We start from the raw sequence: 26,925 nt of genomic DNA, 5'->3' as shown, positions 1-26,925 counted from the left end.
TGGATTCTCGTCTTGAGTTAGAGTTGTAGACAGACAGTACGGTGTAATATAAGAATATTTCTTGCTAGCAGTAGTTATGGGTGGATTGCAAGATAGGGGCATTTAACATATGGCTGTGATGAGTGTCATGCCATTTTGCTTCTCAGGGGTTCGAGTGGGTGATAAGATTACCTCCTTGTTCTGAATAGAAAAAAAAAATAATGTATGATAATAATGATATTAGGTGACAGCTGCTGTGCTTTGTTTATTTGCATTAGATTCTAAATTTTGCTAAGAAGAGTTGCAATATCATTCACTTAAAATTACGCTATTTTCATAATGGTCTGAATGCGTATGTAAATATGATATGAAAACGTTCAAAACGCTTATTTTCCTCCGTAATTTCGCAAGTTCTTTTAAATATTCATATGCAAGATGCAGTTAAATGTGATTGCCAGTGTTGTCAAATAGTATGTTACTGTATATAAGTGTAAGAACTGAAATAATTCTGAAAGAATGAAGACGTATGTTTTCTACCTGTACGTAGAGACTGCAGTGTTATCTGGTGCATGTGATGTTTTGTTCAGATACAGAATATAGATTATAACTTTTGGTCTAATCAAGCGTTGAGGATAAAGTAAGACAATTAGCTAATTGGAGGCATTATATAAAATAATATTATATATATATATATATATATAAGATTATTAGTGAAAGAGAAGAGAGAGGCATTTGGACGATTTTTGCAGGGAAAATGCAATTGAGTGGGAGATGTATAAAAGAAAGAGACAGGAGGTCAAGAAAAAGGTGCAAGAGGTGAAAAAGAGGGCAAATGAGAGTTGGGGTGAGAGAGTATCAGTAAATTTTAGGGAGAATAAAAAGATGTTCTGGAAGGAGGTAAATAAAGTGCGTAAGACAAGGGAGCAAATGGGAACTTCAGTGAAGGGCGCTAATGGGGAGGTGATAACAAGTAGTGGTGATGTGAGAAGGAGATGGAGTGAGTATTTTGAAGGTTTGTTGAATGTGTTTGATGATAGAGTGGCAGATATAGGGTGTCTTGGTCGAGGTGGTGTGCAAAGTGAGAGGGTTAGGGAAAATGATTTGGTAAACAGAGAAGAGGTAGTAAAAGCTTTGCGGAAGATGAAAGCCGGCAAGGCAGCAGGTTTGGATGGTATTGCAGTGGAATTTATTAAAAAAGGGGGTGACTGTCTTGTTGACTGGTTGGTAAGGTTGTTTAATGTATGTATGACTCATGGTGAGGTGCCTGAGGATCGGCTGAATGCGTGCATAGTGCCATTGTACAAAGGCAAAGGGGATAAGAGTGAGTGCTCAAATTACAGAGGTATAAGTTTGTTGAGTATTCCTGGTAAATTATATGGGAGGGTATTGATTGAGAGGGTGAAGGCATGTACAGAGCTCAGATTGGGGAAGAGCAGTGTGGTTTGAGAAGTGGTAGAGGATGTGTGGATCAGGTGTTTGCTTTGAAGAATGTATGTGAGAAATACTTAGAAAAGCAAATGGATTTGTATGTAGCATTTATGGATCTGGAGAAGGCATATGATAGAGTTGATAGAGATGCTCTGTGGAAGGTATTAAGAATATATGGTGTGGGGGGCAAGTTGTTAGAAGCAGTGAAAAGTTTTTATCGAGGATGTAAGGCATGTGTACGTGTAGGAGGAGAGGAAAGTGATTGGTTCTCAGTGAATGTAGGTTTGCGGCAGGGGTGTGTGATGTCTCCATGGTTGTTTAATTTGTTTATGGATGGGGTTGTTAGGGAGGTGAATGCAAGAGTTTTGGAAAGGGGCAAGTATGAAGTCTGTTGTGGATGAGAGAGCTTGGGAAGTGAGTCAGTTGTTGTTCGCTGATGATACAGCGCTGGTGGCTGATTCATGTGAGAAACTGCAGAAGCTGGTGACTGAGTTTGGTAAAGTGTGTGAAAGAAGAAAGTTAAGAGTAAATGTGAATAAGAGCAAGGTTATTAGGTACAGTAGGGTTGAGGGTCAAGTCAATTGGGAGGTACGTTTGAATGGAGAAAAACTGGAGGAAGTAAAGTGTTTTAGATATGTGGGAGTGGATCTGGCAGCGGATGGAACCATGGAAGCAGAAGTGAATCATAGGGTGGGGGAGGGGGCGAAAATCCTGGGAGCCTTGAAGAATGTGTGGAAGTCGAGAACATTATCTCGGAAAGCAAAAATGGGTATGTTTGAAGGAAGAGTGGTTCCAACAATGTTGTATGGTTGCGAGGCGTGGGCTATGGATAGAGTTGTTCGCAGGAGGGTGGATGTGCTGGAAATGAGATGTTTGAGGACAATGTGTGGTGTGAGGTGGTTTGATCGAGTAAGTAATGTAAGGGTAAGAGAGATGTGTGGAAATAAAAAGAGCGTGGTTGAGAGAGCAGAAGAGGGTGTTTTGAAATGGTTTGGGCACATGGAGAGAATGAGTGAGGAAAGATTGACCAAGAGGATATATGTGTCGGAGGTGGAGGGAAAGAGAAGTGGGATACCAAATTGGAGGTGGAAAGATGGAGTGAAAAAGATTTTGAGTGATCGGGGCCTGAACATGCAGGAGGGTGAAAGGCTGGCAAGGAATAGAGTGATTTGGATCGATGTGGTATACCGGGGTTGACGTGCTGTCAGTGGATTGAATCAGGGCATGTGAAGCGTCTGGGGTAAACCATGGAAAGTTGTGTGGGGCCTGGATGTGGAAAGGGAGCTGTGGTTTCGGGCATTATTGCATGACAGCTAGAGACTGAGTGTGAACGAATGGGGCCTTTGTTGTCTTTTCCTAGCGCTACCTCGCACACATGAGGGGGGAGGGGGATGGTATTCCATGTGTGGCGAGGTGGCGATGGGAATGAATAAAGGCAGACAGTGTGAATTGTGTGCATGGGTATATATGTATGTGTGTGTGTGTGTATATATATGTGTACATTGAGATGTATAGGTATGTATATTTGCGTGTGTGGACGTGTGTGTATATACATGTGTATGGGGGTGGGTTGGGCCATTTCTTTCTTCTGTTTCCTTGCGCTACATCGCAAATGCGGGAGACAGCGACAAAGCAAAATATATATATATATATATATATATATATATATATATATATATATATATATATATTCCTATTTTCGCACACATACACACATAACACTATTTACATATTATTTTATGAAGAATAACGCTGTTTTCATACCAATACAAACATATGTATGGCATACAAACATATACGGCAAATTGTTTCTTTTATACAACACTGATCTCAACATCTACCTTGTAACGTTTGGCTCCGTCTTGATAACGCAATTAACGCTATCGTGAGATTTTTACGGGTGACTGTGATGCGTTATATTTTTTTCCCCAGCGGTATTGTAAGGTTGCTGGTAACATCTCTGGATAAGGTATGGAACCATACATCAGCTGGAAATTGCGGCCCAAACATTTGCCAGTGTACTAGCACATCGCACAAGTTGCCGGGTGGAGCAGTTTACTGACACGTTTTATTCTAAAACTCAAAAATACGAGAGCAACTTTATCATTAAAGAACAAAGTTTGTTGCTTTAAGATATTTTGGTTACAGAAAACCAACTTTTCATTGTTAAGATTTTAAAAGTGTATCCCCTTAAACATTTTTATTTGCAACTTTTCCGGACTTTTTTTTTTTTCTATCTTTAGGCAAACTGATATCCACTGTGGTGGCTGGTGTCGTCTTGTTGGCAGGACGATGAAGGAAGCGAAGGTTAGTTGGGTTTCATGTTGCGTAGGGTAGATTTAAAAGTAGTATGCAGGCCGGGCAGTCGATTCTTCCTTTGAGCTGTAAGTCAGGCCCTGCTTGTGCTGTCTCTTTGTGACCGGGAGATGCTCCCTGGGTGTAAAGGTTGAGAGTAATGCATGCATTCACTTATATCTTGTGATTAGGTCCTGGGTTCATTGATACCAACATTTCCACCTTTTAATTAGTTTAAGTCAGACCCCATATCACTGCTGTTGATGAGCTGCAGCGTCCATTAAGAAGGGAGGGGGTAACTTGGACAATTTGCGACTTAGCCTCAATCACAAAGGTAACATGTAATTATTGCCTTAATTTCCTCGGGTCACTGTTCCGGAAGGATGGATTCTCGTCTTGAGTTAGAGTTGTAGACAGACAGTACGGTGTAATATAAGAATATTTCTTGCTAGCAGTAGTTATGGGTGGATTGCAAGATAGGGGCATTTAACATATGGCTGTGATGAGTGTCATGCCATTTTGCTTCTCAGGGGTTCGAGTGGGTGATAAGATTACCTCCTTGTTCTGAATAGAAAAAAAAAATAATGTATGATAATAATGATATTAGGTGACAGCTGCTGTGCTTTGTTTATTTGCATTAGATCCTAAATTTTGCTAAGAAGAGTTGCAATATCATTTTATTCACTTAAAATTACGCTATTTTCATAATGGTCTGAATGCGTATGTAAATATGATATGAAAACGTTCAAAACGCTTATTTTCCTCCGTAATTTCGCAAGTTCTTTTAAATATTCATATGCAAGATGCAGTTAAATGTGATTGCCAGTGTTGTCAAATAGTATGTTACTGTATATAAGTGTAAGAACTGAAATAATTCTGAAAGAATGAAGACGTATGTTTTCTACCTGTACGTAGAGACTGCAGTGTTATCTGGTGCATGTGATGTTTTGTTCAGATACAGAATATAGATTATAACTTTTGGTCTAATCAAGCGTTGAGGATAAAGTAAGACAATTAGCTAATTGGAGGCATATATATATATATATATATATATATATATATATATATATATATATATATATATATATATATATATATATATTGGAAAGGATCACAATTTTGCGCGTGATCAAGATATTCCTATGAGTCCACGGGGAAAATGAAACACGAAAAGTTCCCAAGTGCACTTTCGTGTAATAATCACATCATCAGGGGAGACACAAGAGAGAAATATAACAGTCAGTTGATATACATCGTAGAGACGAAGCTAGGACGCCATTTGGTAAACATGCGATTGTCCAAAACCGGACAATCCCTTATGGTATATATATATATATATATATATATATATATATATATATATATATATATATATATATATATATTCCTATGAGTCCACGGGGAAAATGAAACACGATAAGTTCCCAAGTGCACTTTCGTGTAATAATCACATCATCAGGGGAGGCAAGAGAAATATACCAGTCAGTTGATATACATCGAAGAGACGAAGCTAGGACGCCATTCGGTAAACATGTGATTGTCTTGGCAATCACATGTTTACGAATTTGATGAAGGCAGCAAGTATGAATAAGTACTTGTGTAAATGTCTGTGTATGTATATGTATGTATTCGTTGAAATGTATAAGTATGTATATGTGCGTGTGTGGACGTGTATGTATAAACGTGTATGTGGGTGGGTTGGGCCATTCTTTCGTCTTTCCTTGCGCTACCTCGCTAACGCGGGAGGCAGCGAATAAGTATATATATATATATATATATATATATATATATATATATATATATATATATATATATATATATATATATAGGGGATTAAGAATACTTCCCACGTATTCCCTGCGTGTCGTAGAAGGCGACTAAAAGGGGAGGGAGCGGGGGGCTGGAAATCCTCCCCTCTCGGTTTTTTTTAATTTTCCAAAAGAAGGAACAGAGAATTGGGCCAGGTGAGGGTATTCCCTCAAAGGCCCAGTCCTCTGTTCTTAATGCTACCTCGCTAATGCGGGAAATGGCGAATAGTTTGAAAGAAAAAGAAAAAAATATATATATAAGTAGATTTTTACAAAGACGAAAACAGTTTTTCCTTTTTTATTGGTTAGGAGAAATAATGTGAAGTGGAAATGAAAATCCAATACTCTCCAGGGCATATTAATTTACATTCGGTTCCGTCTAGGATTAGTTACACCCAGTTGAAAAAAAAAAATCATTAGTTTCTTGTCCTGTTATGTGAAAGTTGACATAGTCCACCCAAAATTAGATGAAGGATAGTTAATGAGGGGACTACATCAGTGATTTAGGCTCAGCAACCTAAGCAATCGAGAATAGTGTGGATTTCCTTGTCGTTTAAGTTTTAGGAACTAACATTGTATACAGGAAATTGTAAGAAGAACCGAGTGTATGGTGTGAATTTGTGAAAATTGTAGATATTGCTGAACGGATGATTGCCTCAGGACTTGTTATTTATGTTGAGAAAATAAAGAAATACTCATGTAGAGAGTTGAGAAGCGACCTCCACAGGGGCTTGTACTCAGAAGCGACTATAAAATGCTGAGAAGGTATTTGCAGTCATGTAACCCATGTCAGTTCACTAGCTATTCTGCCAGTCGTTTTTAAGCATTAGCCAAGAGAACTCTTTGCAGGTGCTAAAAGTACGAAAAATTAGAGGGAAGACAAAAATAAAAATGGAGGGACTTTTAGATTAAATAACTTCCATATATGGCTTGGATTGTATTCCTGCGATCAATTTATTTGCATAGTTACGGTTTTTCAGAGCAACGTCATCAAACATGCCTTTACGTTTTTGGTATCAGGAGGCAGGTGATTTTGATTATTTCCCTGTACTCTTCTTACATGTTGCAGTCGCGGTAACACAAATGCTCTTGAATTAATCATTTTCGGGAAACTCTGTGAGATCTAACTTTACCCCCTATGTGGCCATGATGACGTTTGAAACAGCAGTTATATATGTATATATATATATATATATATATATATATATATATATATATATATATATATATATATATGGGAGCGGGGGGCTGGAAATCCTCCCCTCTCGTTTTTTTTTTCATTTTCCAAAAGAAGGAACAGAGGGGGCCAGGTGAGGATATTCCAAAAAAGGCCCAGTCCTCTGTTCTTAACGCTACCTCGCTAACGCGGGAAATGGCGAATAGTTTAAAAGAAAAAAGATATATATATATATATATATATATATATATATATATATATATATATATATATATATATATATATATATATATATATATCTTCAGAGAAATACCTTCTCGCGTATCTCATGGAATTTCTTACGATGGTCCGAGAAACCACAAGAGTGGGAAGCTTCAACTTGAGGGAAAATGTGAGTTTAAAAACTTTCGAGAAAGAATTATGAACTACCCCAAACTCGACGCACACTTTTGAATTCTTAATAAATTGCTTACGTCGGCGGGGCAGAGCTGTGGTAATAACAGTTAAGGCGGTCAGCATAGACGGTTTCTTAAGATCCATTTGCTGAAAACCTTCGAATTCGTAGTATCTTAAAAACAAGTTAACTCGATTTTTTTTTTTTTTTATGAAAAATATGATTTAAGAAATCGGTTAAGGTAAGATGGTTCTTGTTTCGTTAATCTTATGAATGTATTTAGTGTATAGTTTCCTGTGTGTATGAGGTTTGATGACCTGAAACTATAAAGAAAAAGTGTGAACCATCCATAAACAGGGGGAAAAGTAACTGGAAAAAGATGCTTCATATCTTGTAAAATGTCGAATAACTTTGTCATTATGGTGGGAATTAACGATGATACTTTTGTCAAGTTACCTTTAAAGTTATGATTTATTTTCAAGTTGGTGTCTCCCGTGGAAAAGTACTTTTTTTTAAGATTCTCTCTCTGGCCCGGCTATCAACACTGGAGTTGTCTAAAACAAGTTCTCAGCAAACTTTCTGGTGCGGTGAAAGGAGACAGGAAGCGTTCCTGATTGTTCGTGCTGACGCTGGTGTAAAAGTAAGGCGCTTAAAGTCAGTATGTAGTAAATGTTTTCATGAGTTCTTCCTTCTTGTGGAACTCGCCTGCATGAAACCAGCAGACAGACTAGCCGTTCTGTCTTCTCCCTTATGGTATGATATACCCATGTGTTTATAACGTCATAAGATAAGCTACTTTCTAGCAAGAATTGACTACAAGTGGCTCGTAGAGTTATATAGAGTGTTTCGGAGCAAATACACTTCCCAGAAGTGTACCAGGGTCCTGAAACCTGAGAACAGTTGCGGGACATTCGTGCCTCTGTTCAACGTATGATGTCAAAATATGCTCATGGATCCGTTAGATATGCTCTTTGGACCCCAGGATTGTGTAGCCTTGAAGGCAGGTGTTTAGAAAGGCATGAATGTTGAACCAGGTCTATAGAACATTGAAAGTCCATAGAGGAAAAAAGAATGTTCGAGTGTGCAACATAGGTTGAGTGACCTAGTAGCGTAGCCTGTTGTAGGTACGTGAGTGGAAAGTGTAAATAGAATGAACTTTATTAACAGGGGAAGGATACAGAGGTGTGGGTCTGGAAAGAATTCTGATATCGTCAATCTTGTAAAGAGAAGATACACATTTTTTTTCTTTACTAAATATGTCTCGTATGTACTTGAAAAGTATGATGGATCATGGTTGATTAAGATTTTAGGAGTGAGATATTCCCATAGAATCAGATAATATGAAATTCAGAAAATATAAGTGGGCTTCATGATTTGGTTTATTAATTCCTGGTGTAGAAAAAAATGGAGAACTAATAATTTTCATTTATAGAGGAATATTGTTGAGATGACTACCCTATCCCGAAATTGCTGTTAACCATATCTATAAAGTGAAATAAAATCTTGTATGAGAACTAAAGACCCGGGAATTGTTATTGTAGGTATTATGATTGAAACTAGCATAGGAAAGAGCACATGCTTCGATGGTTGATATAAATGTACAGTGTACCTAAACTTGCCATTTTTCGCATCCCTTAAAGACGATCTGGTACCCAACACTGAGTGCCGCCTCGATCCAATCGTCCGCTTGACGCCCTTGCCAAATCTAGTTCCCATTCACTACAGGTAATGCGTAAACCTTCCTTCCCTTAGAACATTGTTCAACGTTGGGATGAACTAGCTCGTAACTTGACGAGAAGCGGATGAAGGAAAGACTGAAATAGATAATCCGCATCGTATCTTCTCCTCTCACGCACCTCTCTGAAGGAGACACGGAGTTAAACTACCTCGCCTTACGGAAGGAACCAGTGGGTCATGGATTACCTAATACCGCTGGATATAAGATAAGAAAGGATGACACAAGCCTGCGGCGTGAGTATGGAGAAGGATCTCGAGAAAGGATAGCCTTCGTTTATATCCCCATCCGCCCTGTGTGGCAAATATCGGATGCATGTAGCCTAGTGAACCATATCTTATACCACATCCTTACCTGATCTCATCATACGTCTTTTGAACAAGGAGAAACCCACATGCTGGGGATTCCTGTCTTCTGGCTGTCCGTTCTTGTTGCATTCCTTGTAAATGATATAAATACTAGGCCAAGTTCTTCGTTTACCGAGAATCCAGTTGAAGCTAGCATATGTGTACCAGGGTACTAGGTGTATGATACCTACACCAGTATTTTGACTGGAAAATTCAACACTGCCTGAACACCAGAACAATTGATACGTGTCCAATCACATGTTTACCAAATGACGTCCTAGCTTCGTCTCTTCGATGTATACCACTGACTTTTATTTCTCTCTTGTGTCTCCCCTGACGATGTGATTATTACACGAAAGTGTACTTGGGAACTTATCGTGTTTCATTTTCCCCGTGGACTCATAGGAATATATATATATATATATATATATATATATATATATATATATATATATATATATATATATATATATATATATATATACCCTCCTGGAGGCTCTCTGCAATCTGGTTATTCAAAGAAAGGGTCAGTCCCTTTGTAGGTATTCGTAATCGGATTACAGATGATTGGAACAGAATTCAGTGATTTTACGGATCATCAGATTTGTCTGGATTTATTCTGTTCTGGATGATATTTGAATTTTCAATAGATTCGGGCCCTCCGGGCCTTCGCCTGCTAGCTCCTACAATCCGGCTTTTTATGATATAGACAAAATACAGTATAATGTTCTCCGAAAATATATCACCCCAGCAGCCAACAATTTCTGTCCTGCCGAGGAAATGGGTGAATGATAGGCGACTGTGTGGTCAGTTGAGGTGCGCCCGGGAACTTCGTCCGTGTCTACAAATAAACAGAACCTTCTCTGGTATGGAAATCAGTCTTCACGTATTTATGGGAAGGAGTTATCAAGATACCATTTCTTCTTTTTTTTCATGTTTGAAATTAGATAATGGGGGATAGTTGAATCTGGGTACGTTAGCTATGAGGAATTTTATACATTTATTGAGAACGCGTGTGGATCAGGCATCAGGTATAAGATGTATGAAATTAGATAATTACTTTGAAAAGACATTGATAATGTGGACAACTGTAATTGAGTTTTTTAAAAAGCTTTGCAGTATGGTCTCATAAGCGGGCGTATGAACGCACCAACGGGAGTGTCCTGCGTTCAAGCTTGTATTGTCGGTATCAATGGCATCTCTCGTATTGTCAGGTAAAAAACATTTTTTGGCCGCGGACTGTGTCCGTTGTTGTGTGTTCATGATTGATAGCTGTACAAAATCGGTTTAAACCAGGTTTAAAGATTTACATGGTAGGCATTCAAGGGCGTATCCACTGGGGAGAATCGCTTCCATTCCGTGAGCTACACAGTGTGGAATAAACTCACTGATTAATATATTCATACAATTATTCTAACACCTAATCCCTCGAAATGAAAAATAGATATATTAATATTTAATTGTTTTAGTTTCATTACTTTTTTAAAACGGTGACATAAGTTTATAATGAAATATTCTCCACCCACAAAAGCATATAGATTTGTTTCATCGAGCTAAACTTACTTGATTATTCCTGTCAGTTAGTTTATGTTATCGTGAATGTATATAAAGCTGGCCGCCAGTCTCGAACTGCTCTGTACAAGTTTTATGATTTTTTTGTGTGTGAAATTTTGGCTAATATTAGCACGTCATTGAGCTTAACACCCTTATAACACAAAAACACAAACTTCTCAAAGAGACAGTGTTGTGCTTTAAATACCAGTCTTAATTTGAGCTTTTCATTATTATCTTTGTGCTTAATCCTTCATTCTCCACCCTTCCCCTTGAAAGTTCATAATACGCCCCCTCCCCTTCTCTTGCCCACACCCCTTGATCAGATATTGGATACCTGATGGAATTCAGGCCATTTATAAGTCAGCCCATAGTTCCAGGGGTGTGTGGTTGGAGAGGGTTGCAGGCGATTCGTCAGGGGAAATGTAACTTTTAAGTTATTCGTTACCTAACTCTAACGCGATGTGGGTGCAGTTTGGCCTATTGGTTCGTCCACTTCTTGTCTAACTTTTTTTTTTATCAGGGTTCAGTGAATGAATGAGAGCTGTGAAGTATCATACTGCAGGTATTTCACAGATATTTATTAGTTATTGTAGATGATTATGTCAGATAAAATAGCTGTTAAGTAGAGGTAATATATATATATATATATATATATATATATATATATATATATATATATATATATATATATATATATATATATTTTCATTTATTTTGCTTTGTCGCTGTCTCCCGCGTTTGCGAGGTAGCGCAAGGAAACAGACGAAAGAAATGGCCCAACCACGTCCACACACGCAAATATACATACCTATACATCTCAATGTACACATATATATATACACACACAGACACATACATATATACCCATGCACACAATTCACACTGTCTGCCTTTATTCATTTCCATCGCCACCTCGCCACACATGGAATACCATCCCCCTCCTCCCCCATGTGTGCGAGGTAGCGCTAGGAAAAGACAACAAAGGCCCCATATTTTCACACTCAGTCTCTAGCTGTCATGCAATAATGCCCGAAACCACAGCTCCCTTTCCACATCCAGGCCCCACACAACTTTCCATGGTTTACCCCAGACGCTTCACATGCCCTGATTCAATCCACTGACCGCACGTCAACCCCGGTATACCACATCGATCCAATTCACTCTATTCCTTGCCCGCCTTTCACCCTCCTGCATGTTCAGGCCCCGATCACTCAAAATCTTTTTCACTCCATCTTTCCACCTCCAATTTGGTCTCCCACTTCTCCTCGTTCCCTCCACCTCCGACACATATATCCTCTTGGTCAATCTTTCCTCACTCATTCTCTCCATGTGCCCAAACCATTTCAAAACACCCTCTTCTGCTCTCTCAACCACGCTCTTTTTATTTCCACACATCTCTCTTACCCTTACATTACTTACTCGATCAAACCCTCTCACACCACACATTGTCCTCAAACATCTCATTTCCAGCACATCCACCCTCTTGCGCACAACTCAATCCATAGCCCACGCCTCGCAACCATACAACATTGTTGGAACCACTATTCCTTCAAACACACCCATTTTTGCTTTCCGAGATAATGTTCTGGACTTCCACACATTCTTCAAGGCTCCCAGGATTTTCGCCCCCTCCCCCACCCTATGATTCACTTCCGCTTCCATGGTTCCATCCGCTGCCAGATCCACTCCCAGATATCTAAAATATATATATATATATATATATATATATATATATATATATATATATATATATATATATATATATATATATATATATATGCACGTGTGTGTTACGAAAAGAGTTTATGCACTTCTGTCATCCCCGTCTCTTAACTTTCTATACGTACATGTACCATATCTTTATTCTTATGTGCACACACACGCACACACACACACACACACACACACACACACACACACACACACACCAGCCTAAGTTAGGGGCGTGTGAGTGCGTTACCGGACTCCACCTTCAAGCAAAGAGTAATCCCCTGTAAGAATGTATCATCGTCAACGGAGGGAAAGGAATACAGCTTTGTCAAGGACCTTCTCGTTTCAGAGGAGTATATATCTTTTCCCTAGCTCAACGTTGAGTGCAGGGTCATAAAAGTGGGCCCTGGGATCGTACAATTATGATAATTTGGCCTGTGTGTGTAGAGAAATGGAGAACATACATCAAGGCAGTGTAAGAGTGATGCATGCTACTTCAGGTTAATGAGTCTGGCGATGATCACAAGGCCATGGAGGTCTGCAATCTTGTGGAAGGAGGTGGTGGAATAGCACGATTTTTTTTCCCCCTTATTCATCTAAACTTTAGCCACATAACCCAAGTTAGTCTTAAACTAACGATCTAAGTAAACTTAACATAACCCACAACTAACCATAGAGCTAAACTCAACCTAACGCAAAACTTAACCACGTAATCTTCACAGCATTTAAAAATACAAAAATGTCCATGCCTTACGTGGTGAGCAGTGCTGTATAAGAACTATACATTAAAATACTGCGCAGTCTTATGTAGAACAGGCCTCAGGGTTTTTGATATACACATATAGTTATTTTCATTATGAAGGGATTTACATCAGTACCCTTACGAAGAAACGATTAATGGTAGGCTATCTTTTATTTCGACTTTTTTGTAATCTTACTTTTCATGGACACTTTCCATGACTATGGAGTTTTAAAGATAAAATTCTACGCAAAATGGCGGTTTCCTTTTTTCTTTTAGAAGGCAACACAGTAGGTAAAATATAAAGGTCATTGATGTTTACCTAACGAGTCGCTTTACATAGACGTAAACATAATCCCCCCCTTCTCTCTCTCTCTCTCTCTCTCTCTCTCTCTCTCTCTCTCTCTCTCTCTCTCTCTCTCTCTCTACACGATACCTGCCGGCAGTCTGAGTGGTGGCGGTCCAGGATTTGACTTAGGTCATGAGACGGACCAAACCTCACTAAAGGAATGGCGTTCGTGTGTGTTGAAATGACTAGACGTCATGCGAAGGCGGAGGCAGGCGACGACCGTCGGGGACGATGAACCCGCCCTCCGAGGCTAGGCTGACGGACCCACAGTTCTGACGCTGGCTTGCTAAGTAAGGGTATCCCACAAAGTTCACTCAGACGCTGGCTAGGCTAGGGTACCCTTAAGGATTGTCTTTGCTCAGGTTCTTGGCCAGGGAACCTAAAGTAGTTTTTTTCTCAGGCGAATTTCAGTGTCATCCTTTTTTTGTTGGCTCAGTAAGCCGCGAAATTATCGCTGACTCCCACATATGCTGTGGACAGGGCGGGATTTACAGCTTTTGGCCGCGCGTAAGTCCAATTGTTGAGGACCCAAACTCTCCCTTACTTAAAAACTGGACTGATAGAATGTTGGGTTATAGTCTACTAATATAACCAGCTCTACAGACTTTAATTTTTTTCGCATAATGGTACATAATGGAGTAAATAGCAGTACAAATACGCCACATCGCTTTGAGTTGCAGCCTTAGGCTATGTTCAAGTTGGCCTGTTTAGAAATCCTACTCTGCCTGTGGGCAATGGCGCATAAGAGGAAAAAGTATAATCAAAAGATCCAACGGGATCCTGGCCACAGTGACTGTGAGGAACCAACGGGGTCTTCAATCAAGGCGTCCTTTCATTCCCTTCAACTTGTGCTGCGAAAAGAGCGGCGAATTTTTATTCTGGATACCTCCCTATCGTGAGGGCTGCTGCCTAAAAGAGAATACAGCGTGCACATAAGGTCCATGACCTGAGCCATAGTGATTGAATTATATAACATGTTACATGATGCGTGATACTATTTATAGCGTGCAAGGTTAGGATGTTTGAAAGTATCTGGGGCAAAACATTCTTAAGGATGAAATTCATTCATATGAATGCTTTGATGCAGGGTAGAAATTAGCTTCAGATTTAATGATTTTACAACTGCCAAGGACATAATGTTGGCACAAGGTGTGTACTTAAGTCTAATGAAAAAGTTTACGTATTTTCTGTGCTTAAGAGAGAAAAAAACGAAACGATCATGGCTGTGTATACATCCTATGAACTACTCCTTAGGTTAGATAACGTGATCATAATTGGCTATAGGACAAAAGTAATGAGAAATGTTTGATATGGTATTATCTGGACGGCTAGAATCAGTCAGTGTTGAAGATTGGGTAACTATTCCTGCTGTGCTACATTAGCAAACTGATAAGTCCTGTACCTGCGAATGATAAATTATATGCCTTAGCTGTTCGTCGTATGATTGACTAACAACAGTGATAGCTCCAGCACCTGAGAATAATAGATAACAGCTTTGTTGTTCGATGTATTCTTTACTTCTAGATAGCGATAGTGCCTGTATGTAGGTATTATGGGTAGCAATTCAAATCCTGTGGTAGAATATCACATAGGAATGTCGTACGATAGTTTCAAACAATAATGGGCTTCACGACGAGAGAGGGTGAATAACACAGCCTAACAGTTCATCCTGTGTTATAATAATTGAAAAAGGAACCACAGGTCCCGAACCTAATGAATAACAAGATAACAGCTTAACTGTCCTTCATAGCCTAGATTATCATACAATAACGGGGCCCGCAGCAGTTAATATAGCTTAACTTTCGACCTTGCATAATTATACCGTAATAGAGTTCGTACCTATCAATATCGTACGTTAATTTTCATCGCTGATAATCATTATGCGTTACTCCCAATTGGTATACCGACAGCGAAATTATTTCATTCAAGTCAGTAATTGCATTAAAAGTTTTAATCACACTTTAGCTTTCATTTTGTATCTACAAACCCTGATCTCATTTAACGCTATGATGTTACAATAATCTGTCAAAAGTATCATGAATTACTAAGTTAACAGTACGGCTCCCAGAGGCATAAGTTTCCATAGCCTATTACGTTTCAAGGGCGATGTTCGCTCTTTATTAATGATAGGTTGCAAAAATAGACTTGCCTGGAGTCTTTTAAAGCAGGAAATTTCTTAATATGTTCTCGTCTATGTTAAGATTAAGAAGGGAATGTAATGCATGATGTTTGTAGGGCTGTTTTGAAGTTCTTAAGTCCTTTATTAAGAAGCGTTGTTTCGTTATCTATCAGTCTCAAGGTCGACGACTGAAAAAAATTTTCAGCCGAAGTTAAAGTTCCAAGAGGTCCCATGATTTGGTGTCACGAAAGATTTACTTTATTGGTTATTGGATCTTCATTTAAAGTCTGGAACTAATATTTTTTTAAGAATTTTTTTTAGAAATTTATGGTTAGAAAAATTCGCTCCTCCTGAGGCAAGTTTTTGGGTCAATGTTAATCATACTTAAGCTTCGATCTGGTGTCACTGAAGTCCCTCAAGTTATGGACGTAATTTAGATGAACTCTCTCACAATTCAGAAGCCCATCATGGGTCATTATATATATATATATATATATATATATATATATATATATATATATATATATATATATATATATATATATATACACACACACACACCTCAGTAGACAGTATCCAGACATCCCTATGTGATACACGCTCCTCCTTTTTAGTTTAAGTCACAGAAATATATAGTCTCTATCTCAGGGATACAACAAAAGCATAAAATCAGATCTCGATAAAGTCTAACAAGGTCATCTATGTTGTGTTCTCGTACTCCTGTGTGTATGTATATGTGTGACTCAGTGTAACGGTCTAATAATTAACTAGTGGCCCAGGGCAACATGTTTTGTGTTACGAGTGTGGTAGAGAGAGTGTGTGTGTTTGTTGACTGAATGCCAGTGAACAAGGGAGGGGAATTAAACAACCAAGGTAGTGCTGGCTAACAGTTCAGCAGTCATGGACCCTGCCCAAGGGAAAGTACCTCCATGGTCAGTGTTTACCTGCTACGTACGCGCTTGTGTGTGTGTGTGTGTGTGTGTGTGTTAGCAACATTATAGTAAAGCACGAAGAAAACAACTTTATATTCTGTTTGATATTCATTCATTCTTAGGAAACAAGTTTTTTGTTATTGTCCTTAGGAGAAAATGAAAACCACGTAAATGCACTCTTATTTGAGAAGGTGGCGTTTTAAGGAGCCGTAGTCTGAGAAGTATTATATATATAGTGAGCAATGTCCCGAATTTTGAAGGAAAAAAATATCAAGGGTACGAGGGCTGCCCAGATGCGTTTTCTTTTCGGCTAGGCTACACATGCGTGTTACAGAATCGATTTTGATATCATAATTTGTGTATATTTTTTCCATCTTGTTCTCTGTTGCTAGGGGGCCTGCAGAGCGGATGGGATTGCATCATCTTTATTTATGAGGTCAAGGGATTGGAACAGTCAGTTATATATATATAGTCTTCCTACCGAACCCAGAGGGTGCGTGTTAAGAGCCGAGAGTACTGTAAGTCAGTGATTTGACCTAATAGAAATTGTGAATAACAGTGACAAAGCAAGGAAGAACCCCCGCCTTTCTGAAATGTAATAGTAAATATGCATTTTTCGTCTTAAGAAATTGCAGTTTTGTTTCGAGTTTGATTCCACTAAGGGCTTAGAACATTCACTTCCTTATACATATTTCATCTGCAAAAATGGACAAGCCGAGATGGAAAAGGAACAACGTTGAAGTTTATTAACGCCGGTTCCTGTAGAATCTACTGAAAAGAATTTATCAGCTAAAATCATCCGTTGTCATCAGGAACGAAAACGCATTTACACATGGGAGAAGAAAGCGTCGTGTTCGGATACCTAACTACAAAAGCAGATGAAATATCGTGGCAAGCAATACAGAGACTTGTTTCCTATATCTCAACATAGGCACAAATTTGAACGGGACAGGAGATACATATACACTTCTACGCTTTTCGAAGGCCGGGGACGCGGTATTAGAATTGCCTCCTCGCTTATCAAAAACTAATATTTACGAAATTTTGTTTCGGCATATCAACAAAAAGGTTTTATGTATTATTTTAATTAATCCGTCAGCAGTTCTCAGAAGGTACTGCTCACGTGATCCACAGCGATACCATTGCATTTCTATTATGATGTTTCAGATACACGTGTGTGTTATAGAGATCTATTGGTTTTGTTATCCAAATGTAACCCCACGCTTTCTGATACCATTGTGCGTCCCAGTTTCTGAATACAGCTATTGTTGTGTAGTGAAGCCTAGAATGGACTATAAAGACGGCTAGTCTAATTCAGAGACTTAAGTATCCCCTTTCCTGAAAGCTTTCGACTACAGGTTTTGCATTGTTCGTTGTTATATTGGAACATACAACTCCTGAAGCGGTGTGGCCAATTCCCCTCAATATTAATCTCGCAATAAGCGAGTTCACAGATCCAGCCAGACTGTAGCCCTTGACGCGAAAATGAATGGACAAACTCTTGTCTGTTCTCAAGGTCTTGCAATGAGCCAGGACTTTCTTGACTGTTGACTGTGATATATCCATAGGGTTCGTTGTTGTGGGTATCACGAAAGTATTCTTGAAATTCGTCACATACACACACGCATCATGGATCCCACACAAATGTAGACTAAATTTGCCCTCATCGAATAAGTAGGTAAAAACACACATACACTAGATTGAATTTATTACAATGTTTTTTTGTTAACAATTTACGTGGTAATACTGTAATATGTGGCCAGCAAATGTCAGCCTTCCGTTTATAAGCCGGTTATCTAATTTCTCGGTACTTCCACTCTCACCGTCTGATCTATGATATTCCAGGAAAATAATGATTATTAGGTCATTTCTCTTTTTTTTTTTTTTCCTTCTTTTCTTCCAATGGAGACAGAACATGGAACGCATAAGAGTACGTGAGAGCGTAGTGTGTGTGTGTGTGTGGCACACCTACCTACCGTGTCGATCTCTCTCTGGTCTGGTGGGACGTTATCGATCCCAGCTCTGCTGCTGCCTCCCTGTGTGGAGGGCTTGTTATATGGCTACGAGGGTGTGGTGACTCACGTATTCTTTGTTGTGAACCCATACTGGTGGCTGAATCTCCCGCTCCCTCTTACTCCTCTCTGTGTGACCCAGTAGAGTGGTAGCTCACTTTGGTTCCTCGTTTGTATGTTTTCAGTAAAGAGGATTAAGGATTTGATGATAATGAGAACAGCAACATTTATAATGTAGGAAGTATTGCTACTAACCTTGCTAGGATTAAACCTCACAATTACAGTCATAATGTTATTACTTTAAGTATGATTCGTATTATAATGATTTGCATTGCCATGATTTTTGTCTGAAAGAGTAGCGTTAATGATGATAATAGTAGTAGAAGTATTTAGTGGTAGTGGTGGCAGCGTATAAAACGCTAGCTTTATCAGATGTTGATTTATTGTATCAAAAATCAGTGTCATGAATATCTTGTGTGATGAATATGTTTTTAATGTAATCTTTATCATTCAGAAGTGTTCCAGTCGTAATATCTGTCTCGTGTGGTGTCGGATATGACTTGTAGTACACTATATATACATCAATAGAAATTTATGTGTATATTGCCTTGTGACTTGACTTTATCCAGATGAAACTATTGACATTCGTGGTCAGAGTCTGGAGAATTTATATCCAGTAAGACGCCAAATAAATATGTAATCCTAAATGTTTCTCGTGGCAATAGGTCGTCTGAATTCCGACTCCCACAAGAAGTTGCCTTTACAGTATATAGAATTAAGAGAATTAGATGAGGTTAATTTCCTGTTCGTGTACAATGTTCTGTGAGTGTGTGCAGAAGTGCGTATGTGTACAGTTGAGGCTACACAGTGGAATATGGCGTCGTGTACTATTTTTCTCGTGTGGAATGTTTATATGTGGCACCTCGCGGCAGTGTTGCCCACGCGCGCGATGTCTCCCGTCATCAGTGGCATCGTCAGCCATATTGAGCGCTCGTTGTCCACTGCTCAGTATTCTGGGCTGAAATTCAAATGGCGTCGTCCACTTACCGGCGGCCGAAGGTGACTTCTTATTCGCGGTGCAACCACCTGCAGGAGTTTTATATATATATATATATATATATATATATATATATATATATATATATATATATATATATATATATATATATATATATATATATATATTCAAACTATTCGCCATTTCCCGCGTTAGCGAGGTAGCGTTAAGAACAGAGGACTGGGCCTTTTTTGGAATATCCTCACCTGGCCCCCTCTGTTCCTTCTTTTGGAAAAAAAAAAAAAAAGAGAGGGGAGGATTTCCAGCCCCCCGCTCCCTCCCCTTTTAGTCGCCTTCTACGACACGCAGGGAATACGTGGGAAGTATTCTTAATCCCCTATCCCCAGGGATATATATATATATATATATATATATATATATATATATATATATATATATATATATATATTCCTATGAGTCCACGGGGAAAATGAAACACGAAAAGTTCCCAAGTGCACTTTCGTGTGATAATCACATCATCAGGGGAGACACAAGAGAGGAATATAACAGTCAGTTGATATACATCGAAGAGACGAAGCTAGGACGCCATTTGGTAAACATGTGATATATCCATCACATGTTTACCAAATGGCGTCCTAGCTTCGTCTCTTCGATGTATATCAACTGACTGTTATATTCCTCTCTTGTGTCTCCCCTGATGATGTGATAATTACACGAATGTGCACTTGGGAACTTTTCGTGTTTCATTTTCCCCGTGGACTCATAGGAATATCTTGATCACGCGCAAAATTGTGATCCTTTCCAATATATATATATATATATATATATATATATATATATATATATATATATATATATATATATATATATATAGGAAAACCCTTTGGACGACACTGTAATACAGTGTAATGATAGGAAAGAGGGCATCATTTTGAGGTCTTATTCATAACTTGGCGATAAGATATATGAATGTTATACACCATGTGCCATATAGTACTACATAGCGACGATGTATGTGGTCTTCCAGTTATCTTTAACACGTGAAGGAGATGATAAACATCATCATACAGTTGTTGAGTATAACTTGTTTACTGCCTTAATGTCCCCTGGCGGCCGATAAACCTAATGCTATGATAACCATCTAACCAACCATATGATAATGATAATAATGATAATGATAATATAATAATAATAATAATGATAATAAATAATGGCATTTATTCTTCAGATATTCCTTCTCATAAGGTAGAAAAGTATAGTGTTATAGACCATATAAAAAGAAATGTATTCAAAAGTCACGACATCATGGCCGAATACTAATTACAGCCGTCTCTCTTGCAGGGAAATTATAGTTCTAATTCCCGTTGTGTTTATCACAGTAATTCGAAATAATAATCTTTGACCTTTTGAAACTGGAACAGAAGCAAGAATATATATATATATATATATATATATATATATATATATATATATATATATATATATATATATATATATATATATATATATATATATATATGTGTGTGTGTGTGTGTGTGTGTGTGTGTGTGTGTGTGTGTGTGTGTAAAGTTTATTGACCCAGGATAAGGAATGGTGATGAGGGGTAATCTTAGGAGAGAGAAAGGTAACTTATTACTTCAGACAAGTCTATATGTCACCCAACCCTCCCAGGGAAGACATGACCCGCGGTATAATAATGTCACGTAGCCTGGTGCCCGCAAATCGTGTGCGGGGTCGTGCCCCACGTCACGCCGAAGACGACCTCTAGGAGAAGGAAGCGAGGATCAGAAATTTGTATGATACCGAGTGTCTTATTAAACCCTTTTGAACCACAGTGATACGACCTTTGAACACAACGATACGTCCCAGGCGTACGACAATGGCCCGGCCTTTGTCGTCATACTACCCAAAAGGGTCTTATCATCTCGCTCAAGGGTTGTTCCGACGTGCTCAAGGGCCGTAAAGTGTGGGTTCAAGGGCCGTATCATTGTCTTCAAGGGTCGCAACGACTTGCTCAAGGATCGTAACGTCTGGGTCAAGGGTCGTATCGTTGTCCTCAAGGGTCGCAACGACGTGCTTAAGGGTCGTAACATCTGGGTCAAGGGTCGTATCGTTGTCCTCAAGGGTCGCAACGACGTGCTTAAGGGTCGTAACATCTGGGTCAAGGGTCGTATCGTTGTCCTCAAGGGTCGCAACGACGTGCTTAAGGGTCGTAACATCTGGGTCAAGGGTCGTATCGTTGTCCTCAAGGGTCGCAACGACTTGCTCAAGGATCGTAACGTCTGGGTCAAGGGTCGTATCGTTGTCCTCAAGGGTCGCAACGACTTGCTCAAGGATCGTAACGTCTGGGTCAAGGGTCGTATCGTTGTCCTCAAGGGTCGCAACGACTTGCTCAAGGATCGTAACGTCTGGGTCAAGGGTCGTATCGTTGTCCTCAAGGGTCGCAACGACTTGCTCAAGGATCGTAACGTCTGGGTCAAGGGTCGTATCGTTGTCCTCAAGGGTCGCAACGACTTGCTCAAGGATCGTAACGTCTGGGTCAAGGGTCGTATCGTTGTCCTCAAGGGTCGCAACGACGTGCTTAAGGGTCGTAACATCTGGGTCAAGGGTCGTATCGTTGTCCTCAAGGGTCGCAACGACTTGCTCAAGGATCGTAACGTCTGGGTCAAGGGTCGTATCGTTGTCCTCAAGGGTCGCAACGACTTGCTCAAGGATCGTAACGTCTGGGTCAAGGGTCGTATCGTTGTCCTCAAGGGTCGCAACGACGTGCTTAAGGGTCGTAACATCTGGGTCAAGGGTCGTATCGTTGTCCTCAAGGGTCGCAACGACTTGCTCAAGGATCGTAACGTCTGGGTCAAGGGTCGTATCGTTGTCCTCAAGGGTCGCAACGACGTGCTTAAGGGTCGTAACATCTGGGTCAAGGGTCGTATCGTTGTCCTCAAGGGTCGCAACGACTTGCTCAAGGATCGTAACGTCTGGGTCAAGGGTCGTATCGTTGTCCTCAAGGGTCGCAACGACGTGCTTAAGGGTCGTAACATCTGGGTCAAGGGTCGTATCGTTGTCCTCAAGGGTCGCAACGACGTGCTTAAGGGTCGTAACATCTGGGTCAAGGGTCGTATCGTTGTCCTCAAGGGTCGCAACGACGTGCTTAAGGGTCGTAACATCTGGGTCAAGGGTCGTATCGTTGTCCTCAAGGGTCGCAACGACGTGCTTAAGGGTCGTAACATCTGGGTCAAGGGTCGTATCGTTGTCCTCAAGGGTCGCAACGACTTGCTCAAGGGTCGTAACATCTGGGTCAAGGGTCGTATCGTTGTCCTCAAGGGTCGCAACGACGTGCTTAAGGGTCGTAACATCTGGGTCAAGGGTCGTATCGTTGTCCTCAAGGGTCGCAACGACGTGCTTAAGGGTCGTAACATCTGGGTCAAGGGTCGTATCGTTGTCCTCAAGGGTCGCAACGACTTGCTCAAGGATCGTAACGTCTGGGTCAAGGGTCGTATCGTTGTCCTCAAGGGTCGCAACGACGTGCTTAAGGGTCGTAACATCTGGGTCAAGGGTCGTATCGTTGTCCTCAAGGGTCGCAACGACTTGCTCAAGGATCGTAACGTCTGGGTCAAGGGTCGTATCGTTGTCCTCAAGGGTCGCAACGACTTGCTCAAGGATCGTAACGTCTGGGTCAAGGGTCGTATCGTTGTCCTCAAGGGTCGCAACGACTTGCTCAAGGATCGTAACGTCTGGGTCAAGGGTCGTATCGTTGTCCTCAAGGGTCGCAACGACTTGCTCAAGGATCGTAACGTCTGGGTCAAGGGTCGTATCGTTGTCCTCAAGGGTCGCAACGACTTGCTCAAGGATCGTAACGTCTGGGTCAAGGGTCGTATCGTTGTCCTCAAGGGTCGCAACGACTTGCTCAAGGATCGTAACGTCTGGGTCAAGGGTCGTATCGTTGTCCTCAAGGGTCGCAACGACTTGCTCAAGGATCGTAACGTCTGGGTCAAGGGTCGTATCGTTGTCCTCAAGGGTCGCAACGACTTGCTCAAGGATCGTAACGTCTGGGTCAAGGGTCGTATCGTTGTCCTCAAGGGTCGCAACGACTTGCTCAAGGATCGTAACGTCTGGGTCAAGGGTCGTATCGTTGTCCTCAAGGGTCGCAACGACGTGCTTAAGGGTCGTAACATCTGGGTCAAGGGTCGTATCGTTGTCCTCAAGGGTCGCAACGACTTGCTCAAGGATCGTAACGTCTGGGTCAAGGGTCGTATCGTTGTCCTCAAGGGTCGCAACGACTTGCTCAAGGATCGTAACGTCTGGGTCAAGGGTCGTATCGTTGTCCTCAAGGGTCGCAACGACGTGCTTAAGGGTCGTAACATCTGGGTCAAGGGTCGTATCGTTGTCCTCAAGGGTCGCAACGACTTGCTCAAGGATCGTAACGTCTGGGTCAAGGGTCGTATCGTTGTCCTCAAGGGTCGCAACGACTTGCTCAAGGATCGTAACGTCTGGGTCAAGGGTCGTATCGTTGTCCTCAAGGGTCGCAACGACTTGCTCAAGGATCGTAACGTCTGGGTCAAGGGTCGTATCGTTGTCCTCAAGGGTCGCAACGACGTGCTTAAGGGTCGTAACATCTGGGTCAAGGGTCGTATCGTTGTCCTCAAGGGTCGCAACGACTTGCTCAAGGATCGTAACGTCTGGGTCAAGGGTCGTATCGTTGTCCTCAAGGGTCGCAACGACGTGCTTAAGGGTCGTAACATCTGGGTCAAGGGTCGTATCGTTGTCCTCAAGGGTCGCAACGACTTGCTCAAGGATCGTAACGTCTGGGTCAAGGGTCGTATCGTTGTCCTCAAGGGTCGCAACGACGTGCTTAAGGGTCGTAACATCTGGGTCAAGGGTCGTATCGTTGTCCTCAAGGGTCGCAACGACGTGCTTAAGGGTCGTAACATCTGGGTCAAGGGTCGTATCGTTGTCCTCAAGGGTCGCAACGACTTGCTCAAGGATCGTAACGTCTGGGTCAAGGGTCGTATCGTTGTCCTCAAGGGTCGCAACGACTTGCTCAAGGATCGTAACGTCTGGGTCAAGGGTCGTATCGTTGTCCTCAAGGGTCGCAACGACTTGCTCAAGGATCGTAACGTCTGGGTCAAGGGTCGTATCGTTGTCCTCAAGGGTCGCAACGACGTGCTTAAGGGTCGTAACATCTGGGTCAAGGGTCGTATCGTTGTCCTCAAGGGTCGCAACGACGTGCTTAAGGGTCGTAACATCTGGGTCAAGGGTCGTATCGTTGTCCTCAAGGGTCGCAACGACTTGCTCAAGGATCGTAACGTCTGGGTCAAGGGTCGTATCGTTGTCCTCAAGGGTCGCAACGACGTGCTTAAGGGTCGTAACATCTGGGTCAAGGGTCGTATCGTTGTCCTCAAGGGTCGCAACGACTTGCTCAAGGATCGTAACGTCTGGGTCAAGGGTCGTATCGTTGTCCTCAAGGGTCGCAACGACGTGCTTAAGGGTCGTAACATCTGGGTCAAGGGTCGTATCGTTGTCCTCAAGGGTCGCAACGACTTGCTCAAGGATCGTAACGTCTGGGTCAAGGGTCGTATCGTTGTCCTCAAGGGTCGCAACGACGTGCTTAAGGGTCGTAACATCTGGGTCAAGGGTCGTATCGTTGTCCTCAAGGGTCGCAACGACGTGCTTAAGGGTCGTAACATCTGGGTCAAGGGTCGTATCGTTGTCCTCAAGGGTCGCAACGACTTGCTCAAGGATCGTAACGTCTGGGTCAAGGGTCGTATCGTTGTCCTCAAGGGTCGCAACGACTTGCTCAAGGATCGTAACGTCTGGGTCAAGGGTCGTATCGTTGTCCTCAAGGGTCGCAACGACGTGCTTAAGGGTCGTAACATCTGGGTCAAGGGTCGTATCGTTGTCCTCAAGGGTCGCAACGACGTGCTTAAGGGTCGTAACATCTGGGTCAAGGGTCGTATCGTTGTCCTCAAGGGTCGCAACGACGTGCTTAAGGGTCGTAACATCTGGGTCAAGGGTCGTATCGTTGTCCTCAAGGGTCGCAACGACGTGCTTAAGGGTCGTAACATCTGGGTCAAGGGTCGTATCGTTGTCCTCAAGGGTCGCAACGACTTGCTCAAGGATCGTAACGTCTGGGTCAAGGGTCGTATCGTTGTCCTCAAGGGTCGCAACGACGTGCTTAAGGGTCGTAACATCTGGGTCAAGGGTCGTATCGTTGTCCTCAAGGGTCGCAACGACGTGCTTAAGGGTCGTAACATCTGGGTCAAGGGTCGTATCGTTGTCCTCAAGGGTCGCAACGACGTGCTTAAGGGTCGTAACATCTGGGTCAAGGGTCGTATCGTTGTCCTCAAGGGTCGCAACGACGTGCTTAAGGGTCGTAACATCTGGGTCAAGGGTCGTATCGTTGTCCTCAAGGGTCGCAACGACGTGCTTAAGGGTCGTAACATCTGGGTCAAGGGTCGTATCGTTGTCCTCAAGGGTCGCAACGACGTGCTTAAGGGTCGTAACATCTGGGTCAAGGGTCGTATCGTTGTCCTCAAGGGTCGCAACGACTTGCTCAAGGATCGTAACGTCTGGGTCAAGGGTCGTATCGTTGTCCTCAAGGGTCGCAACGACGTGCTTAAGGGTCGTAACATCTGGGTCAAGGGTCGTATCGTTGTCCTCAAGGGTCGCAACGACTTGCTCAAGGATCGTAACGTCTGGGTCAAGGGTCGTATCGTTGTCCTCAAGGGTCGCAACGACTTGCTCAAGGATCGTAACGTCTGGGTCAAGGGTCGTATCGTTGTCCTCAAGGGTCGCAACGACGTGCTTAAGGGTCGTAACATCTGGGTCAAGGGTCGTATCGTTGTCCTCAAGGGTCGCAACGACTTGCTCAAGGATCGTAACGTCTGGGTCAAGGGTCGTATCGTTGTCCTCAAGGGTCGCAACGACTTGCTCAAGGATCGTAACGTCTGGGTCAAGGGTCGTATCGTTGTCCTCAAGGGTCGCAACGACTTGCTCAAGGATCGTAACGTCTGGGTCAAGGGTCGTATCGTTGTCCTCAAGGGTCGCAACGACGTGCTTAAGGGTCGTAACATCTGGGTCAAGGGTCGTATCGTTGTCCTCAAGGGTCGCAACGACGTGCTTAAGGGTCGTAACATCTGGGTCAAGGGTCGTATCGTTGTCCTCAAGGGTCGCAACGACGTGCTTAAGGGTCGTAACATCTGGGTCAAGGGTCGTATCGTTGTCCTCAAGGGTCGCAACGACTTGCTCAAGGATCGTAACGTCTGGGTCAAGGGTCGTATCGTTGTCCTCAAGGGTCGCAACGACGTGCTTAAGGGTCGTAACATCTGGGTC

The 26,925-nt window shown here is 41.8% G+C and overlaps 1 protein-coding gene across 2 annotated transcripts in view; it reads left to right on the top strand.

Moving 5' to 3' along the window:
* LOC139763653 (cytosolic carboxypeptidase 2-like) overlaps window positions 1-26,925 on the top strand; it is a 112,051-nt gene that overhangs the window by 16,719 nt on the left and 68,407 nt on the right. The window lies entirely within an intron of this gene.

Source organism: Panulirus ornatus, chromosome 3, assembly GCF_036320965.1.
Source record: "Panulirus ornatus isolate Po-2019 chromosome 3, ASM3632096v1, whole genome shotgun sequence".
In the NCBI taxonomy this organism is placed as follows: Eukaryota; Metazoa; Arthropoda; class Malacostraca; order Decapoda; family Palinuridae; genus Panulirus; species Panulirus ornatus.
The sequence above is the reverse complement of the archived record's forward strand: the minus strand, read 5'-3'. Positions and strand labels throughout refer to the sequence as shown.